At 46.5% G+C, this 21,523-nt stretch overlaps 1 protein-coding gene across 1 annotated transcript in view; it reads left to right on the forward strand.

Annotated features, from left to right (window-relative positions):
- The window catches only part of CERS1 (ceramide synthase 1), a 103,742-nt gene that overhangs the window by 25,124 nt on the left and 57,095 nt on the right, over positions 1-21,523 (forward strand). The gene's annotated exons all lie outside the window — the stretch shown is intronic.

Raw genomic sequence — 21,523 nt, forward strand, 5'->3', positions numbered from 1 at the left:
TCTAACTGAAAGTAGGAGATTAAGAGGACGCAGGCGGTGCTGGGCTCCTTCACAGGCGGGCGTGGCTGGGCACCAGGAAGGTTCGTACAGCCCCTTGGGCTCCTTACAAAGCTCATTTACATATCTCTAAAAAAATTTTTTTAACTAAATAAGGCCTATTGCACACGACCGTATGGCTTTTTCAGTGTTTTGCGGTCCGTTTTTCACGGATCCGTTGTTCCGTTTTTTGTTTCCATTGTGTTTCCGTTTCTGTTCCGTTTTTCCGTTCCGTTTTTCCGTATGGCATATACAGTATACAGTAATTACATAGATAAAATTGGGCTGGGCATAACATTTTCAATAGATGGTTCAGCAAAAAACGGAACGGAAACGGAAGACATACGGATGCATTTCCGTATGTGTTCCGTTTTTTTTGCGGACCCATTGACTTGAATGGAGCCACGGACCGTGATTTGCGGGCAATAATAGGACATGTTCTATGTTAAAACGGAACGGAAAAACGGAAATACGGAAACGGAATGCATACGGAGTACATTCCGTTTTATTTGCGGAACCATTGAAATGAATGGTTCCGTATACGGAACGCAAAAAACGGCCAGTAAACGGGAAAAAAAAACGGCCGTGTGCAGGAGGCCTAAAAGGGCACAGCCCTATAGGACAGGTATATTGCGGACATGCTAGCGGCGATCTAGCCGTGCATGTCCGCATCTCTATAACCTAAAATGAGGTGACAGTATCCCTTTAATACAGAATGCTAAGTAAATTAGGGATGGAGGGGTTAAAAAAAATAATTACAAATTAAACTCACCTCATCCACTTGTTCGCGCAGCCCGGATTCTCTTCTTTCTTCTTCTTTGAGGACGTGGGAGAAAAGGACCTTTGGTGATGTCACTGCATTCATCACATGGTCCATCACCATCTGCATCACCCCGCATATGCGCCGGTGACGCCTCCAACAACAGACGGAGCCACACCCAGCAAAGCGGACGCCAGAAAACACAGTGCCCGGCATAAGGCATACGCGCATGCGCTAGACCCACAATCACCTGACCTGATCATGTGATGGGTGTCAGGCACACACTACGACCACCCACCTAGGATAGATTACATAAAAAGGAATATATTATACTTCAATGAATTATAGAGATAGATATCAGAAGATATTAATTAGGGGGGGTACAGGGGTGCCACTGCCAGGCCCAAAAGCAATGAGCGCTTCCATCAATACAGATGGAAGCACTCATTGCTGAAGCGCTGACGCCCACATACTGCTGCGGGGCACGGGAGGGGAGCGCATAGTTCCCTGCCCCGCCGCCGATCACCGCCATAGGATTCAGGCCTAGTAGGCCTGAGGCCTATACGGTAGTGAAATCCCAGCGCAGGTGCGCGCAATGACGTCATTGCACGCTCCTGTGCCGGGACTCAGCAGCACAGTGCCGGGACTCTGCGAGCAAGTGCAGGTGAGTATTTAGCTTTTATTTTTTATTTTTTTTATTTTATGTGCCAACTTTGGGGGACATGAGGGGGATGCACACAGGAGGACATATGGGGGGATACTGTGTGGGAGCACATATTTTTTTTTTTATGTGCCAACTTTGGGGGACATGGGGGGTACACACAGGAGGACATATGGGGGGAAAATATGATGGGATACTGTGTGGGGGCAAATTATTTATTTTATGTGCCAACTTTGAGGGACATAGGTGGGTGCACACAGGTGGACATGTGGGGGAAAGATATGGTGGGAAACTGTGTGGGGGCAAATTATTATGGGAGGGATTACTATGTGGGGCAATAATTATGGGAGGGATTACTATGTGGGGGGCAAATTACTATATGGGCAATGTGGGAAATACTACTGTGTGGGGGGCAGTGTGGGAGCAATTACTACTGTGTGTAGGACACTACTGTATGGGGGCAGTGTGGGGGAAACTACTGTGTGGGGGGCAGTGTGGGGGAAACTACTGTGTGGGGGACAATACTGTATGGGGGCAGTGTGGGGGGAAACTACTGTGTGGGGGCAGTGTAGGGGAAACTACTGTGTGGGGGACAATACTGTATGGGGGCAGTGTGGGGCAAATTACTGTATGGGGCAGTGTGGGGGAAACTGCTGTGTGGGGGCAGTGTGGGGGAAATTGCTATATGGGGGCAGCATGGGGGGCATTGCTATTGGGGACGCACTGTAGGGGCAATTCTATTTTTTCTGGGGACACTATACAGGGATTATTGCCTGGAGCACAATATAGGGTGTTATTATTACTGGGGGCACTCTAGGAGACATTATAACTACTGTGGACACTACAGGGACATTTGGGGTAATTTATCAAACTGGTGTAAACTAGAACTGGCTTAGTTGCATAGCAGCCAATCAGATTCCACCTTTCATTTTTGACAGCTCTTTTGGAAATCCAGTTCTACTTTACACCAGTTTGATAAATTACCCCAATTATGTCACTATTTTTTCAGCAGTAAAGTACCTGGGGCATTGGGGAGCACAACTGGCATAGTATTGGGGATGGCAGCAGGATGACACTGTGGGGACACCAGGATGGGGAGGTTGATGGAAGAACTGAGAAATCTAACGTGTCTGTGTTACAAACTCTGTAGAAACGAGATGCGGCTGAAAGAATTTGTCATGGCGGTGTAACGGAGGAGAAGAGGAAAGAGAAGGTCTACATGACAGGAGATGTCCCTGGATGTAAGAGGTATGTGGCCAAGTATTGGGGGGTGGGGGGGGGGGGTGCCAGAGAAAAGACCCGCCCCGGGTGCCAAACACCCTAGGCACGCCACTGCTCATCTGTGTTCCTGCCAAGTATCTTGTGTACTTGCCTCATCTGTATCTTTATTATCACCGTGCCTGCCTGTTTATCCTGTGTCTCCCACTATTTATGCTTCAAGTGTGCTGTCTGGATCTCAGAAACCTGCTTTCTATATTATTTTTTTTTAACTCGTTTTATTGAGGTTTAACAAGTAAGGCATGTTACATCAGGACAAAGCAGGGGTAAATCCCACGCAGGGGATACATTGACATCATAATATAACTCAAGAATCTTGCATCAGTTCTAAAGAGGAATCTTTTCTCGATCAGACATAAGGAAACAGCGGGAGTATTGAGGCATTAATCTAGAGCCCGAAATCCACATATTATCATACAGCAGGCATATGGATGATATCGGCCACCGAATACATACATGCATTGTGCAATGTCAAAGGAGATGAGCACCACTCTCCCCATACCTTGTGAAACTTTTGTGGACATTTTCTGTGAATAAATAAAAAAAATTCCATACTTACAGCGTGATTGACCAATGATTTCCATTGACCTAGTGTGGGTGCTCTATCAGCCATCCACCTCAGAGCAATGGCTTTTCTAGCAAAGAATAAAGTCTCACTCAAGAATACCCTGTGGTGATGCCCCCAAACCTCTTCATCTAATATCCCCAGAACACAAATTTTGGGGCATAACGGCACTGCAGTGGGAACCATAGTTGTCAGCACCTCTATTACTGCATTCCAGAAGCCTTTTAAGTACGTGCAATCCCACATGAGGTGCCAGAAGTCAGCACGATCCTGCGAGCACCTATGGCATCTATTGTGTGATATCCTGCCCATTTTGTGTAGTCTAGTGGGCGTTAGGTAACTTCTGTGCAGAATAAACAGCTGAATCAGCCTGTTATTAATTGATGGAGAGACCTTTACTGGAGCCATCAGGGCTTCATTCCAGTCATCAGCCGTTAGAGAAGGTATTGAGATCCTCCACCTTCCCTCAACAGCAAGAGGGTTCATCAGCATTCGGTTGTTGAGCAGATGCGTATAAAGCACAGAGATGATACCTCTCGGACCCTGTGATCTTAGAACACCTATTAGGGGGTATTTTGAAATTTTCCGACCTCCTGCCCCGAATTGAACTGTTAACGCGTGCCTCAGTTGCAGATACCTAAAGAAAAAGTTGCGAGGTAGTTAAAATTTCTCCTGCATCTGCAAAAAGGAACATAGAGTGCCCCCAACATATAGGTCTCTCAGGGTAAGAACCCCGTGGGCCTTCCACAGATTCACTCCCTCCAATTCTTTCAGATGGGCAAACATAGGGTTATCCCATATTGGTATATCATCCGGGAGATCCTTAAATGATTGCATCTTGGCAGCACTCCATACCTGGTGAGCCAATTTGTGTATAGGGAGCAAGCGCATAGGAACAGAACGTGATCCTTCCAGCACTGGCCACAGGGAGCACATGCTTAAATATTCCCTGAGATAATCCGCATTTGGCAATTCTGACGTTAGAATCCAGGGGGTTAAGAATTTCAGCTGACCAGCTAAATAGTATAGGAAGAAATCGGGCAGGGCGGCACCACCCTCTAGCTTGGATCTCTGCAGAACATTAAGGGAAAGTTTCCGTCTAGACTCCCCCCAAATGAAATTAGCTACCAGTGAATGGATGCGACCAAAGAATCCCTGTGATACCGGTGTGCATGCATGCGCTAGGAGGTATAGCCCTTTGGGTAAGAGGATCATTTTGACCAGATTTAATCTCCCCATAGTTGATAACGGTAGGGTCTTCCATATTCAGAATTTATCGACGAACAGGGGTTCCAGGGGTGCTATATTTAATGAATACGCCAATTGTGGGTCCCTGGTGATCACAATTCCCAGATACTTGAAGTGGTCTGCAACCGGCAAGTTACAGTATTGCAAGGCCACGAATGTGTCCATAGGGGCATAATTGCTGATTTCATCCAATTTATGTGCAAACCCGAGTATTCCCCGAACCTTTCTATTTTGTCAATCGCTCTGGGGAGCGTAGTGTCAGGTTCATCCATAAAAAGGAGATCATCCGCGTATAATCCAACTTTATCTGTTCTGTCTCCCATGCACACCCCTTTAAAGACCTGGTCCTGCCTGATTCTTAGGGCAAGATGTTCTATCGCTATGGCGAACAAGAGCGGCGACAGGGGGCATCCTTGCCTAGTGCCTCTATGAAGTTTGAAGGACTCTGAGAGCGACCCGTTCACCAGTATATTAGCTTTGGGAATTTGGTATAGTATCTCCACCCACTTGACGAATTTAGGGCCAAATCCAAAACTCTGCAGCACTTCTATTAAGTGCACCCACTCCACTGAATCAAAGGCTTTGGCTGTGTCCAGCGAAGCCAGAGCCCAGTGCTTGTCCCTTGTCACACCTATCTGCGCGATGGCCTCCGCTCTCCTGATGTTATCAGATGTCAACCTACCAGGTATAAATCCTGACTGATCTTTATGCACTATAGTGGTGATTACCTTGTTTAATCTAGTAGCCAGTAGTCTTGTGAGTATTTTAGAATCTAGGTTCAGGAGCGAGATCGGTCTAGAAGACCCACACTCCAAAGGGTCTTTATCTGGCTTCAGGATCACCACTATAGTAGCATCATACATAGATTCTGGTAGCCTATGCCTTTGCTGAGAAGCTAAATATAGTTTAAGAAGTTAGGGCCCCAATACGTCAGCATATTTAGTGTACACTTCTACCGGAATTCCGTCCGGGCCAGGCGCTTTGCCCGCTGGCAGCTCCTTTATTGCCATTTGAATTTAGTCTAGTGAAATATCGGCCTCTAGTACGTTCCTGTCCTCATCGCTAAGCTGGGGGTGTGCTACCTGCGCTAAATAAAGCCCTAACTTTTGAGTGGTGTATTGAGCCGCCGGCTTGTAGAGATCTTGGTAGAACCCCTTAAAGCATTCCAGTATATCGCCGACTGATTCTACCACCGCGCCCTCAGAGTTCTTTATTCTGATGACCGGAGGGGACATACTATTACTACGCACAATGTGAGCAAGTAATTTACCCGCCTGATTACCCGACTCAATGGATTGCTGCTTTAGAAAGAATAATTTACGCTCACTCTTTTCCCTGAGATGCAACATATAAAGCCTTCCCTTAAGCATCCAGTCCTGCCAGTCACCTCAGAGGGATTAGACCTGAACGAGTTCTCTGCCTCCTTGCAATTCGCATGTAGTTCCAGTTCTTTGCGTGCCGAATCTCTTTTGATATAGGATATAGAAGATTTGAGGAATCCCCTCAAGTAGGCTTTCAATGTCTCCCAGAGTAACAAATCGTCCGTCATCTCATCCTGCACTTCCAGAAATATCTGAAGCTGAACAGGAATTCTATAATTCGTGGTCATAAGAGACAACCAGAATGGATGAACACGCATTTTGACACTCTGTTTGATACCATCATAAAGTCTAAGTTGAGCAAAAACCGGTGCATGCTCCGAGGGCCCCTGTGACCCATACCTAATATCTTTGAGATCTGTGTATACTGATCAATTCTGGACAGTGCGCCCCTGGCTGGAGTGAAGCAGGAGTACTCCCTCTGAAGTGGAGGCCGCAGTCTCCACATATCTAGCCATCCAAGTTCTTTAATCATTCTAGATAGGTTAGTGTCTTGCTGAGTGTATCCACCCTCTCTCCCCACTGAGTGAAATCTATCCATGTCTTCATGCATCACTAGATTAAAATCCCCCATGCAAAGGAGTTTAGCATTGGGATATTGCACAGCAAAGCTCAACACCACCTGGAATATGGCTATAGTGGCGGGGGGGGGGGGGGGGGGGGGATTATATATATTGACCACAACATATGGAGCACAATTGATGAATGCATACACAAGAATATACTGCCCCTCAGGATCCACCACCGATTGCTGGACTTCCCATCTAATGTTCTTGTGAACAAGTATAGCTACCCCTCTGGAGTGCGTTGATCCAAACGCATTCAGAGACCACTGGACCCATGGCTTCTTGATTCTATTCCCTGTTTCTGGCGTCAGGTGGGTTTCCTGCAGCCCCAAGATGTGGGGATTGTACTGTCGGAGATGAGAGAATACAGCAATCCTTTTCCTAGGGCTACCCAGTCCCCTTACATTCCAAGATACAACATTTAAATCTGCCATTTGTATTTCATCAGCTTTTTCTCCAAACAGATCAACCCTCCATTCTCAGGCAAATAAGGACCCATTTCCTCAGACCTTCTCTTGCATACCCTCTGCGCTGCAATATTGTGATTAGTGTACCATGCCTTTAACAGAATAAACAGTATATAACTTAACTGTAGAGTAACAAATAATTGAGTGAACCAGTAAATGATGACATCACTGCCATCCTGTACTATGGCTGAGTTACCGGAGACCTGCATAGTGCAATATGATGTTAAACCTATGCAGGTGTCTGCTCGGCCCCGTAACAATGGGATAATACTGCTTAATGCATGCACATGTAACGATAATAGAAAGGAGAAAAGGGATAGAGGAGGGAGGAAGAAGGGATGAGGCAATGAGGGGGAGGATGAAAGAGAAGAAAGGGGTAATGGCGTCTCCATTAACGTGAAGTACTGCGAGCTCAATCACGTCTCCAGTATAAGATGAGGGAATTCCTCCCTAGTCCCGGACAATGATGTTAAGTCAGCGGAACGCATCTAGCAGGCAAGTGTATTAGTGTGAACAGGATACTTGCAGCATCTGCGGTGGTAAAAGTATCAGCGAGGTCCTGGACGACTTGGCCTCTTGGAAATCCACTCTTCCGCCTCCTTAGTATCCACAAAGAAGACCGTCTTCTCTCCATCTATCACCCGAAGACGTGCCGGATAGGCCATGGCGTATTGCAGGTTTAGATCACGGAGTCGACGCTTAACAAAGATGAAGGTGGCTCTTTTCTTTTGCAGCTCAGCTGAAAAATCGGGAAACAGCGATATATTCGCACTTTCATGTTTGATGTCCCGGTTATTCCTTGCTGGGCTCAGGATAAGATCCCTGTCTTTCCAATTAAGCATTCGCGCCAATAGGGGCCTTGGGGGAGCTCCTGGAGGGGGAGGTCTGGCGGGAACCCGGTGCGCTCTTTCAACGGCGTAGGAGCCAGAAAATGGCGCTTCAGGAAATTGTGTCTTGAACCAAAGTTCCAGAAAAGTAGCCGGATCTGAGCCCTCCGCTCTCTCTGGTAGCCCCAGGATCCTGACCTTGTTACGTCAGGCTCTGTTCTCAAGATCATCGCACTTTTGCTGCCATAAGCTCACAGACCTCTCCACATAATGCACTCTGCTTGCAAGTGGCCTTGTAAGATCTTCTAGAGCCGAGACCCTGTCTTCTGTATGACGCACATGCTCCCTGAGCTGCTGCACATCTTGCCTCAGCAGTCCCAAATCCACCTTCACTTCCTCTATTTTGCAGGTAAGCGATGTCTGGCAGGTGGAGATTGCTGTCAGGAGCTGATGAGAGACAGTTTTTAGGGTTACCTTTGGCTCCCCCGAGCCCTCCGCATCTGTCTGCTGCGCTGCTTGACCTCGCGTAACCGCCGCTCGCGGTGTAGCAGGAGCGGCGGCGCCATTTTGGGCCTCTTGCCTCACGTATTCTTTAAGCTTTTCAGCCGCTAATTGCGCCTTGCTGGGGCCCATCATTGACTTCCCAGGTCTTCTCCTCCTCTTCTGCACCTGCCACTCAATGTTCGGAGCGGCCAGTATGTCAGGATGTTGCAGGATTCAGTACGGGGTACGGAGCAGACTTTAAGTGCGTGCGCTCATGTCGGCCGTTAGCCACGCCCCCCTGCTTTCTATTTTGGTGATTGTTCAAACTATACCTGCAGTTTTCCTGCATTTTTGGTGAATTTTCTGTATCCTGAGCTCCTGGTGCTTACACTAGAGTCCCTGACCCCATGTGGGTAAGCTGCCAACTACACTGGGACTATCGCAGGAGGTTGCTTCCCTGCAGTGTAGGCCAGATCCCTGAACAGGGATCAAACGATGATTACCAGAATAACACCCTTAGGGTTTAGCCCAAAGCAAAACTGGTTAGTTGGCACAGACAGTTCACACTGAGGGAACACAGTATATCCCAGTTCTTTTTAGGACTCTTAGGAGTCTAGTGGGCGGTCCTAATCTTTGGTTTACTGCCTTCCTTGTTTGACTGTGTATGCAGAGTAAGCTGTCAATCATTAAGTTGGACTGCCCACTGGACTCCCAAGCTCAGAACGAGCAGTGATTTCAGTCAATAATTTACAAGTTTTACAGAATCTTTTCCCATAAAACCATAATAAATTTAGTCAGCTCCTCCTGCTCTAATATGCCACCTGCAGATATGACGTCATCTACAATGTGACAGATTGTCAGATGTCATCAGGTTCTATATTCAGCAGTGACATTGGCTACTGATCTGTAACCTATTTAACAAGCTAACACTTTACAGTTTACATTTGGAACAATGGGCCATTAGTCTTGTGAATGACATAACCCTAAACTTCCTTTGCACACGCTGTCTGAAATCTTTACCTACGACAATGATTTGGGGAGTTCACACTGACCCATGAAAGCTAGAATAAATTTTTGTTGTAATGTGGGAAGTGAAGGGCACTTGAATGTGTTTAGTCATGTAAACTTGGAAGAGGGTTCCCGGAGTAAAATAAGCGATGAGTTTACTGCTTTCCTATTTATCAGCAAATTAGTTAAGATAGGGGATAACAAAAGAAGTTATTACATTTCTGCATCATCAGAAAGTACAGAGACCGGCTGTAATGACCGACGTCACGCACAGGGAGGATAAAAGGGAAAGCCCTGCCCAAGGGAGAGGGAAAGGTGGTGACCCCTAACTCACCTTGCGGCTGGCACCTGACTGCCCTGACGTCCCTAGACGGGTTCCTCACCCGTGCGGCGATCACGTGCCTAAACCCTGGCTTTCCCTAAAATGAGCCTTAGATAGTGAACGGGCCGGTGGGATCGCTAGTCCGCACCACTATCACTAAGAGGGAAACGCCAGGGAGAGGACAGACAAAACAGACAAACACATACACCCAGGTGGGCGATCACAATAGACCACAAAGGTCCAACAGGGATTCGGAGGGTAGCGTTCTGGACCAACTACCAGAGAACGCAGCAACACAGCTCCAGAAGGTCAGAATAGATGTCCAGGCAGGAAGTTCTATCTCTGGCAACCAGAGAAGTGTGAGAGAGGAATATAAGGAGGTTTGGGAGTGCTGGACAAGGAACAGCTGAGGAGAAGGAGCTACGGATCCCTGAGTGAGCCAAAAGGGTTTGCAAAGCAAACCCAGAAAGCTACCATAAATAGAGCGTGCAGCCAACCGCTGCGACTTCCTGACCCCGGGTATAACGGAGTCAGGCGTGGTTCTCGATACCCTCGTGACACCGGCAGGGGACCAAGAAAGTCTCCGAACAGGAGCATCAGGGTATTGGTAAGGGTAGGTTCACATCTCGTCTAAGGTAATCCGGTAGTCTGGCAGAGGACATGGCAGTTTGCGGAGGAGCATGGAAGCCTATGGCTGCCATCCCCACCACTCAACCTTATCAGCAGGGGCGTTGCTAGAGTCTCAAAAGATCCAGGGCCCAAGCCCCAATGAATATGGCCCAGTTCTCTAACTCTCCAACCTCCCCCCACACACCGCATTTTGCTGTACTTGCTATACAGCAGCACATACCTGTCACATCCAGGGCCTCCAGGTGACGTCTCCTCTGATGTAGATCTTCTCTGTCATCATCTTCTCCATTAGGTTTGTATAACTTCTCTCATTCGTGATAACATCTCCGCTCTCAGCGATTTAGGCACTATGACCCTTGGGCCTTTGTACAAGATACCATTTTGTAAGCTGAAGGACCAATATTCGCGTAGAGTTGCAGGAATTGCTACTTAATCATCTGGCCATCCACTCAAGACAACAGATTTCATAGCTTGTAACATTGTGTCACCGTCAGTGTGTTGTACGAGTTGCTGCAGACGCTGAGCAGTGACATTAAGATAGTCGGCTTGATTGATGTCGGCAAAGAAAATTTGTTCCTGTTGCAGCTGACAAATTGTTTGATGCTCGTGCTCACCTCCAGGTGCCACATTATCCAACATAACTCTGCTCAAAGCATCGCTGATATACATTTCACTTCCTGGCTTGTAGACAACATTGAGGTTGTAATGCTGCATTGTAAGCATTATGCTCTGCAAACGCTTGGGAGCACACAAAAGGGGCTTCTTGAATATGGCTATCAGAGGTTTGTGGTCAGTCTCAGCTGTAATGGAGTCCCGCCCCTAGAGAAAATGATAGAAGCGTTGGCATGCAAATACAATACTTAGACATTCCTTCTCAATCTGAGCATAGTTTCGCTCAGCTGGTGAAAGAGCTCTGGATGCATATTCAACTGGTTGACCTTCCTGCAAAAGACAACAACCCAGGCCATTTTTGCTAGAGTCACTTTGTATGGCAACAGGCTTAGTGACATCATAGTATTTCAACACTGGTGCAGAGGTGACCAAGCGTTTGATATCCTCTACCGCCTGGTCATGTTTGGGAAGCCAGTGCCAAACCGCATCTCTGTCCACAAGTCGTCTTAACGGCTCACACACCTCAGATAAATGTGGCAGGAATTTTGCTAGATATGTAACAAAGGCAATAAATCTCTGTACTGCTTTGGCATCAGCAGGCTGTGGCATGTCCACAATGGCTTTAATCTTGTCCGGGTCAGCTTTTAAGCCTTGTGAAGACAGGATATGCCCATGGAAATGGACTTCTTGCACCTTGAACTGCAATTTCTTCACGCTAAGCCTCAGCATCACCAGTCTGAAATGATCTAGTAGTGCTATTAACTTTTCGTCATGGTCCCGCTCAGCTTCTTCATCAGTGTTACCACAACCAACTATAAGAATGTAATTAGCTATTGGCTCAATTCCACGAAGCCCACTCAATAGTTCATGTTGTTTACGCTGGTAGACCTCTGGTGCCACGGAAACCCCAAATGGAAGTTTAAGCCATCTCTTTCTTCCCCAAGGAGCAGGGCCGTCTTTTCGAATGGGCACGCTGGGCAGTTGCCCGGGGGCCCCACTTGCCTGGGGGCCCGCCTGCCCAGTGAACCCACCAGCCAACTTCCCAACCGTCATTTAGCAGCGTTGCCGCCAGGGCCGTCTTTACCAAGGGGCAAAAGGGGCAGCTGCCCTGGGCCCAGTTGCTCCTGGGGGGGCCCAAGGCAGCTGCCTCTTGAGCCCTGCTAGCTACTGCCCCGGGTGTCAGGCTGTCGGCTACACAGGCATCATGATCGTACTGTGTTAATGATCTTAATTCTAGGACCTTAATGAGTTTTGATCTAGGACCTTAATGACATCATTACCATGTGACCAGTAACCTAGCAATTACTGGTCACATGGCTATGAAGTCATCACAGGTCCTATCAGGAGTGTTGCAGAAGTTAACTGTGGAGCTTTTCTGTGTAAAGATTACATCAGAAAAAGGTGACATGGGGTTGTTATTTTAATATACTGTAAACTACTGTATAGTGGGGTGCTGTGTACTGTGTGGGGGGCTGTATACTGTGTGGGGGCCTGTATACTGTGTGGTGGGCTGTATATTGTGTGGTGGGCTATATATTGTGTAATGGGCTGTATATTGTGTGGTGGGCTGTATACTGTGTGTGTGGGGGGGGGTGGCCTGTATACTGTGTGGTGGGCTGTATAGTGTGGGGGGCCTGTATAGTGTGGGGGGCCTGTATAGTGTGGGGGGGGGCTGTATAGTGGGGGGAGTGCTATACTGCTGTACTGTATAGTGTGGGGGGCTGTATACTGTGGGTGCGGTATAGTGTAGAGTGCTGTACTGTATAGTGTGGGGGGCTGTATCGTGTATAGTTTGGGGTGCTGTATACAGTGAGGTGCTGTATAGTGTGGGGGTCTATACTGCTCTACTATATACTGTGGGGTACTGTATAGTGTGGGGTGCTAAACTGCATACTGTGTGGTGCTGTATACTATAGGGTGCTATACTGCATACTGTGTGGTGCTGTATACTATAGGGTGCTATACTGCATACTGTGTGGTGCTGTATACTATAGGGTGCTATACTGCATACTGTGTGGTGCTGTATACTATAGGGTGCTATACTGCATACTGTGTGGTGCTGTATACTATAGGGTGCTATACTGCATACTGTGTGGTGCTGTATACTATAGGGTGCTATACTGCATACTGTGTGGTGCTGTATACTATAGGGTGCTATACTGCATACTGTGTGGTGCTGTATACTATAGGGTGCTATACTGCATACTGTGTGGTGCTGTATACTATAGGGTGCTATACTGCATACTGTGTGGTGCTGTATACTATAGGGTGCTATACTGCATACTGTGTGGTGCTGTATACTATAGGGTGCTATACTGCATACTGTGTGGTGCTGTATACTATAGGGTGCTATACTGCATACTGTGTGGTGCTGTATACTATAGGGTGCTATACTGCATACTGTGTGGTGCTGTATACTATAGGGTGCTATACTGCATACTGTGTGGTGCTGTATACTATAGGGTGCTATACTGCATACTTGGGGGTTTACATCCACTTTAATCATACAACTAAAAAAACGAAATAAATATAGATATATATATAAATGTACACACACTCTGGTGCTGGTGGGTAATGCTGGTGTGGGTACTGCTGGTGCTGGTGGGTATTAATGTTGGAGTGGCGTGTGTACTGCCTGGGTACTCTACATTGTGACATCACAAAAAAAAAAAATGTTTGGGTTTACATCCACTTTAAGTTATTAGTGCCCCTCAAGTTTTGACTGTAATATCTTATGTGTCCCCCTTATATAGCAATCTTAGAGTTGCCACTCGTTCGAGGAAGTGTAAAAAAGGTGAGGAAAAATAAAGTTTATTACGTGTTGGTGAAAATAACCTTTAGTGCAGAAATGAAACGTAATGTTTTGAGTGGAGCACAGAAGAGGAAAAAGGCTGCAGAGGAGAAAGAGAAAATGTGCAAACTTCCAAAACTAACATCTTGGCTCAATCCAGGTGCAACGTCAGCCAGTAGTTCTGCTCCTCCAGATGTAGCATCCACATCTACATGCACTCCAATTCCAGCAGAAATACCAATGGTATCATTACCTGATCCTACTGCTGGGGAAAATCCACAAGAGGAAATGCCCAATAAATATCGCCTTATTGATAATTTGCATTTTTATTCTAGTGCGTGATTGTGTAGACAGGGCCCCAGTGCACTGTATTGCCCGGGGGCCTATAATGCTCTTAAGATGGCACTGCCAAGGAGTCCAGAAAGTGGTCATGTAACTGCTTTTTTCATCTAGTTTGCACTGTAAAAAGGCATATCTTGCATCGACTAGTGTGAAAATACGCACTTTTAGAAGTTTGTACAGAATGTCATTGAGCGTAGGCATTAGGTAGTGTGACCGCTTCAGGGCCATATTCAGAAACTTGGGATCGATACAAATTCTGATCTGTTCAGGCTTTCTGATAACCACCATGTTGGTTATCCAATCCGTGGGTTCTGATACTGAGGTTAGATGTCCCTCAGCTTCATGCTTGTCCAGTTGTGCTTTGACCTGTGGCTTAATAGCTATTGGTACATTCCGTGGGGCACATTTAACTGGTTGAATAGCAGGGTCAAGTTCAAAGCGCTCCTCCCCTGGAACAGATACTACCGGACCCTCAAATACATCACTGTAGGCATGAAGAATTTGCTGTTTTGTCAGCGGCCTCGTCAGAGATTTCGCTGGCTGATCATCAACATAGTGCAGCTCAGCAGGAATAGTGAACTGCAGCAGTCCCAGGCACTCACATGTTGAACCAGATAATAGCGGTTTCTGATCAGCTTCCACAATCTCAAAGTGCAATTTGTGCACACAATCTCGTATGCTGGATTTTGTTTGGAAAAGTCCCAATGATTCCATGATTTTCCCTGAATACAGCTTTAATATAGTGCTGCTAGGCTGAAGGGGTGTTTTGGGCACCAGTTTCATTTTGTCCACTGCTGCAGGCTTCTCCTTTAACCCTGTGGCGAGGCAGTAGTCATCCAACTCAGTTTTGAAGGTGTCCCGGTTATCACAAACCTTGCCGCTTACCCTCATTGGCTTAGGCAGCGGAATGCTGTTAGCCGCCATGATGCTGCTATTGCTTGCGTCAAATGCAGGAAAACAGGAAACAGGAAGTGGTGCACCAACATAACATCCATAACAGCCGCCGGACTAAAAAGTCGGACATGCAGTACTTTTAGTCCGGCGGCCTCTCGCCGTGCACTGCCGTGCTGCGCTGGAGCTCCGCCCCGTCCCCATTATAGTCAATCGGGACGGAGCGGCAGTCCCGTGGCATGGTGAAATAGCGGCAGGACAGATCCGACAGGGTGAACATCCTGTCGGATCCGTCCTGCCTCTAGTGTGAAAGTACCCTTAAAGGGGTTGTCCGGGTTCAGAGCTGAACCCGGACATACCCATATTTTCACCCAGGCAGCCCCCCTGGTGTTAGCATCGGAGCATCTCATGCTCCGATGTTTTCCCTTGCCCTGCGCTAGATCACGCAGGGCAAGGGCTCCTTTGTATACAATAATACAGTGCCGGGCGGAAGCTTCCGCCCAGCAGTGTGTTCGGTGACGTCACCGGCTCTGATGGGCATGCTGTAGCGCTGCCCTAGCTGTTTTACTGGCTAGGGCAGCGCTAAAGCCCGCCCATCAGTGCCGGTGACATCACCGCGCTTCCTGGCAGCCCCATGGAGAGCCTGGTTCGTCACCAGAACTCCTGAAAATGCCTTTGCCCTGCGCAGGGCAAAGGAGAGCATCGGAGCATGAACTGCTCCGATACTCAAGTTAGGGGGGCTGCCTGGGTGAAAATAGAGGTATGTCCAGGTTCAGCTCTGAACCCGGACAACCCCTTTAAAAGAATCAAATGATTCTTTGTGTCACCAGAACAATACACTGAGTCTAATGACCAGGTTGCAGCAGTATAATGCCCTAAAGTGCCCTCCATACAATAGAACGCCTCCAGAAGTGCCCCCTACTCAGTATAATGCCCCTAAGCACCCCTCCATATAACAGAACACCTCCAGAAGTGCCCCCTACTCAGTATAATGCCCAAATCAGTGCCCCCAGTTCCCCCTTCCTGTTCTAGTCGTCAGGTCACCACTGATGTAACACTTATTACCTATCCGGCTCCTGAACTTCGGTTCACTTGCTTGTCAGCCCGAGTCAGCCGAGAGCCGACTCAGGAAGTGAATCGAAGATTCGATCAACTGCGCATACACATTGCGCACCACCAGGCCCCGAATGTTTTAACCTAGCAACGGCCCTGCTCATCGGCCATTAAGCCTGAAGCCTATGAGGTAGTATCATGGTGCAGGAGAAAACGATGACATCATTGCGACTTTCATGTGCGGGGTCTCAGATGGCACAATGACGTGGTCACAAACACCTGTGTCCAGACGCAAGCGTCCATGATCATGTCATCGCACTGCCTGAGACCTGGTGCTGGAGGTTGTGGTGATGTCATCGCGACCGCCTCGGCTGGGAGGAGGCAACTTAGGCTACATGCTGGAAGAGGCGTGCTAAGAGTTGCAGTCAAGTAAGTATTTTGATATATATATATATATATATAGGGGCATTATAGGCAGGAGCACTACAAGGAGGGCATTACAGGCTGGAACACTATAGAGGGCATTACAGGCTGGAGCACTACAGGGGAGCATTAGAGGCTGGAGCACTACAGGGGAGCATTAGAGGCTGGAGCACTACAGGGCAGCATTGCAGGCTGGAGCACTATAGAGGGCATTACAGACTAGAGCACAATGGTTGGAGAGAGGGCATTACAGGCTGGACCACTACAGGGGGGTTATTACAGGCTGAAGCACTACAGGGGAGCATAATACATACATATAATACAGGACACTATAGGGTGCATTATAATACAAGGGGCATTACGGGGGCATTGTACCACAGGGGACATAATACATACTGGCACTATAGGGGGCACACTTTGAACGAAAGATATTAAGTCTGTCGAACGAAAGTATTAAACACGGTCAACTTCTTTTCCAACTATAGTAGCGGTCTGCCATCAGTTGGCTCAAATTATTGTTTGTTGTTAAATTTCAATGAACAAATGTTAGTTTTGGTTGAAATAATTTGATCACTTTAATCAACTTTAGACTAATGGGTATGGCCCCTTAAGCCTGGATAGAGTGGTTATATTAAGAATTTGGCACGGGAAAGGCAATTTTTGCCTCAGGCAGCAGAAACGCTAGGTGCACCCCTAGCTGCAAAGTGGCACAAATCAGTCTATTTTTCGCCCTATAAGACGCATTTTAGAGAAGGACAATAAGAAAAAAATATTTTTTATTAGAGCTCAGATCAGACCACCAATCAGAACCCAATGTTAATCAGACCTCAGCTCACAGCCCCAATCAGACCCACATGTTAATAAGACCCTCAGATCAGACCCCCAATGTTAAGACCTCAGATCAGACCCACAATCAGACCTCAGCTCAGACCCCAATGTGAATGACTCCAATCAGACCTCAGATAAGAGCCCCAATATAAATAAGGCCCCCCATTCAGACCTCAGATGGGACCCCCATGCCTCAGATCAGACCCCCATGCCTCAGATCAGATCCCCATGCCTCAGATCAGCCTCCATCCTCAAATCAGCCCCTCATGCCTCATTTGATCAGCCCCCAGCCTCATATCAGCCCCCATTGCCTCTTTTGATCAGCCCCCAGCATCAGATGACATAAAATAAAAAATACACTTACCTCTCCTGCTCTGGACGCCGCTCCTCTGCTCCAGGGCTCTTCTTCCTCCTCCTCTGTCGACTGTGCTGTGAACCGGCGTGCACAGCGTGAGGTCCCAGAGTGCCCTCACGCTGTGTGCAGCCACAGCACAGCTGACAGCCGAGTACCAGGAAGCGGTGAGTACAGAGCCTTCACCGCTTCCCGTTCCTCTAATACTAATGAACTCTTCCATAATGGAAGTGCTCATTAGTATTCACCCATAAGACGCAGGGACATTTTCCCCCCACTTTGGTGGAAGAAAAACTGAGTCTTATGGGGCGAAAAATACGGTATATTATGCCAGCATTGTGACATCTATAGTAATGTCATCAGGCTACCGTTGGCCATATGCGAATGTCATCAGTATTTCATACAAGGGTGAACAAAGGAATCCAGAGAACTATGGTGCAAGAACAGATGGGAATTCCAGCAGTAAGTAGGTTCCCTAAACCCCAAACCCCCACGCTTAAAGGCAATTGTCAGCAGATTTATACCTATGAAACTGGCTGACATGTTGCATGTATGCTGAATACATCTGTGTTGGTCCCATGATCATATGTGCCCCATTGCTGAGAAAAAGGATGTTTTAATACAGTAAATGCAAATGAGCCTCTAGGAACAATGATGGCATTGCCATTAAACCTATAGTCTCTGCAACTGCCACCCCCTCTACACTTTCATAGACAGGATCAGGCAGTGTAAACGTGATTGCGCCTGGCCCTGACTTCTCCTAAAGTCTTACACTTCAGTATCGGGCACTGGTGCGGTACAAGAAAGAGGCTTGCAGTACAGAACTGAACTGCCGGCCATCCTCTTTTTTGGTACTGTGCCTGTGTCAGATACTAAAGCGTGAGACTTTAGGAGAAGTCAAGGCCAGGCGTGATCACGTTTACTCTGCCTGGTCCTGTCAATCAACGTGGAGAGGCCGTGGCAGTTGCTGAGAGAGCAGAGTCTCTAGGTGTAACATCAATGTCCCCATTGCTCCTAGAGGCTCATTTGCATACAATAAAACATCATTTTTCTCAGCAATGCGGGCACATATGGCCATGGGACCAACACAGATGCCCTCAGCTGCCAAGCACACATGTAACAGGTCACCCAGTTTCATAGGTACAAATCTGCGGACAAGTGCCCTTTAAATGTTTTTATATGGTTAACCCCTTCCCGACCTTTGACGTACTGTTACGTCATGGGAACCACTGAGTTCCCGCAATTTGACGAAATAGTACATCATAGTGATCGCGCGGGCACCGGAGTGGTGCGCGCGCGATCACTGCAGGGGCCCGGCAGTCCGTGGTAGCCGGGCCCCTGCTGTATCCGCCGGCATCGCTGTAAAAGCCAATGCCGGCGGATTAACCCCTTCTATGCCGCGGTCCGCGCTGACCGCGACATAGAAGAGGTTTGTGTCGGGTGAGGGTCCCTGCTGTGGCGGAGACCCGATGCGACACAAGGCAGCACGATGCCGTGCAGAGGCTGCCCAATGCCTTGCACGGCATCGGGAACTGCCTTCTACGGGAGCCGAGGAGATCCAGTCTCAGGCTGGGTCTCCTAGGCAACCTGTGAGTGTATGACTCAGTGTCATACACTAACAGGCAATGCATTACAATACAGATGTATTGTAATGCATTGCAGAGGGGGTCAGACCCCCAAAAGTGAATGTCATAAATAAAGTAAAGTAAAAAAAGTAAAAAAAAAGTGTTTTTAATAAAATTAATAAAGTAATAAAATTAATAAAAAAAGTAAAAAAGAAAAAAAAACGCCCCTTTCCCCTTATTTTATAAGAAAAAACAGAAAGAAAAAACAAAACCCACATATATTATGTATTGCCGCATCCGTAATGACCGGCTCTATAAATATATCACATGATCCACTCTGTCCGATAAACACCATAAAAAAAATAAAACTGTGTTAAAAAAAAAGCAATTTTTGTCACCTTACATCACAAAAAGTGCAACACCAAGCGATCAAAAAGGCGTATGCCCCCCAAAATTGTATCAATAAAACAGTCACCTTATCCCGCAAAAAATAAGCCCCTACCTAAGACAATCGCCCAAAAAATAAAAAAACTAGCTCTCAGAACATGGAGACACTAAAACATCATTTTTTTGGTGTCAAAACTGCTATTATTGTGCTACAGTGAAAAAAATAAAAAAAAGTATACATATTAGGTATCGCCACGTCCGTCACAAACAGCTCTATAAAAATATCACAAGACCTAACGACTCAGGTGAACACCGTAAAAAATAAAAATAAAAACTGTGTAAAAAAAAGGCCATTTTTGTCACATTACATCACAAAAATTGCAACAGCAAGTGACCAAAAAGGCGTAAATGCCCCCCAAAATAGTACCAATCAGACCGTCACCTCATCCCGCAAAAAAATGAGACCCTACCTGAGAGAATTGGTCAAAAAATAAAAAGCTATGGCTCTCAGACTATGAGACACAAAAATATGATTTTTTTTTGCTTCAAAACTGCTATTATTGTGCTAAAGTGAAAAAAATTAAAAAAGTATACATATTAGGTATTGCCACGTGCGTAACGATCTGCTCTATAAAAAAATCACATGACCTAATCCCTCGGTTAAACGCTGTAAAAATTAAAAATAAAAATGGTGCCAAAACATCTATTTTTTTGTTACCTTGCCTCACAAAAAACGTAATATAGAGCAATAAAAAATCATATGTACCCCAAAATAGTACCAATAAAACTGGCACATTATCCCGTAGTTTCCAAAATGTTGTCACTTTTTTGAGTTCCTACTGTAGGGGTGCATCAGGGGGGTTTCAAATGGGACATGGCATCTAAAAACCAGTTCAGCTAAATTTGCCTTCAAAAACCATATGGCGTTCCTTTCCTTCTGCGCCCTGTCGTGTGCCCATACAGCAGTTTACGATCACATGTGGGGTGTTTCTGTAAACTACAGAATCAGGGTAATAAATATTGAGTTTTATTTGGCTGTTAACCCTTGCTTTGCTACTGGAAAAAATGGATTAAAATGTAAAATCTGCCAAAAAAGTTAAATTCTGAAATTTCATCTCCATTTTCCATCAATTCTTGTGGAACACCTAAAGGGTTAAGAAAGTTTGAGGGGTGTAGTTTCTAAAATACGGTCATTTTTGGGTGGTTTCTATTATATAAGCCTCACAAAGTGACTTCAGACCTGAACTGGTCCTTAACGCTGGGTTCAGACCTGAGCGTACCGAAGGAGCGCTCTGTATGCGCGATTTTATCGGGCGTTTACAGACGCGGCTCCGGCAACAATCAACGCCCATTGTCGCGCGTTCCCGGAAGTCTATGTACGGGAACGCGCGACCATACACCCCAAAGAAGCTCCTGTACTTCTTGGGGCGTAGGGCATTTTGCAGCGCGTTCGTACGCGCTGTAAAACACTCAGGTGAGAACCATGCCCATAGGGGATCATTGGTTCTTGCCTGTTGAGCGTTTTACAGCGCGTAGGAACGCTCTGTAAAACGCTCAGGTGTGAACCCAGCGTTAAAAGTGGGTTTTGGAAATTTTCCGAAAAATTTCAAGATTTGCTTCCATACTTCTAAGCCTTCTAACGTCCCCAAAAAATAAAATGTCATTTTCAAAATGATCCAAACATGAAGTAGACATATGGGGAATGTAAAGTAATTACTATTTTTGAAGGTATTACTATCTATTATAAAAGTAGAGAAATTGAAATTTGCAAATTTGCTAATTTTTCAAAATTTTGGGTTAATTTGGTATTTTTTTATGAATAAAAATGTTTTGTTTTTTTTTACTTATTTTTACGACTGTCATGAAGTACAATATGTGATGAGAAAACAATCTCAGAATGGCCTGTATAAGTAAAAGCGTTTTAAAGTTATCACCACATAAAGTGACACTGGTCAGATTTGCAAAAAAATGGCCTGGGCAGGAAGGTGAAAACAGGTCCGGGGTTGAAGGGGTTAATATGGGTCCAGTTCTAGTGAAAAATTCAGTTTG

The sequence above is a fragment of the Bufo bufo genome, chromosome 2, assembly GCF_905171765.1.
Source record: "Bufo bufo chromosome 2, aBufBuf1.1, whole genome shotgun sequence".
Taxonomy (NCBI): Eukaryota; Metazoa; Chordata; class Amphibia; order Anura; family Bufonidae; genus Bufo; species Bufo bufo.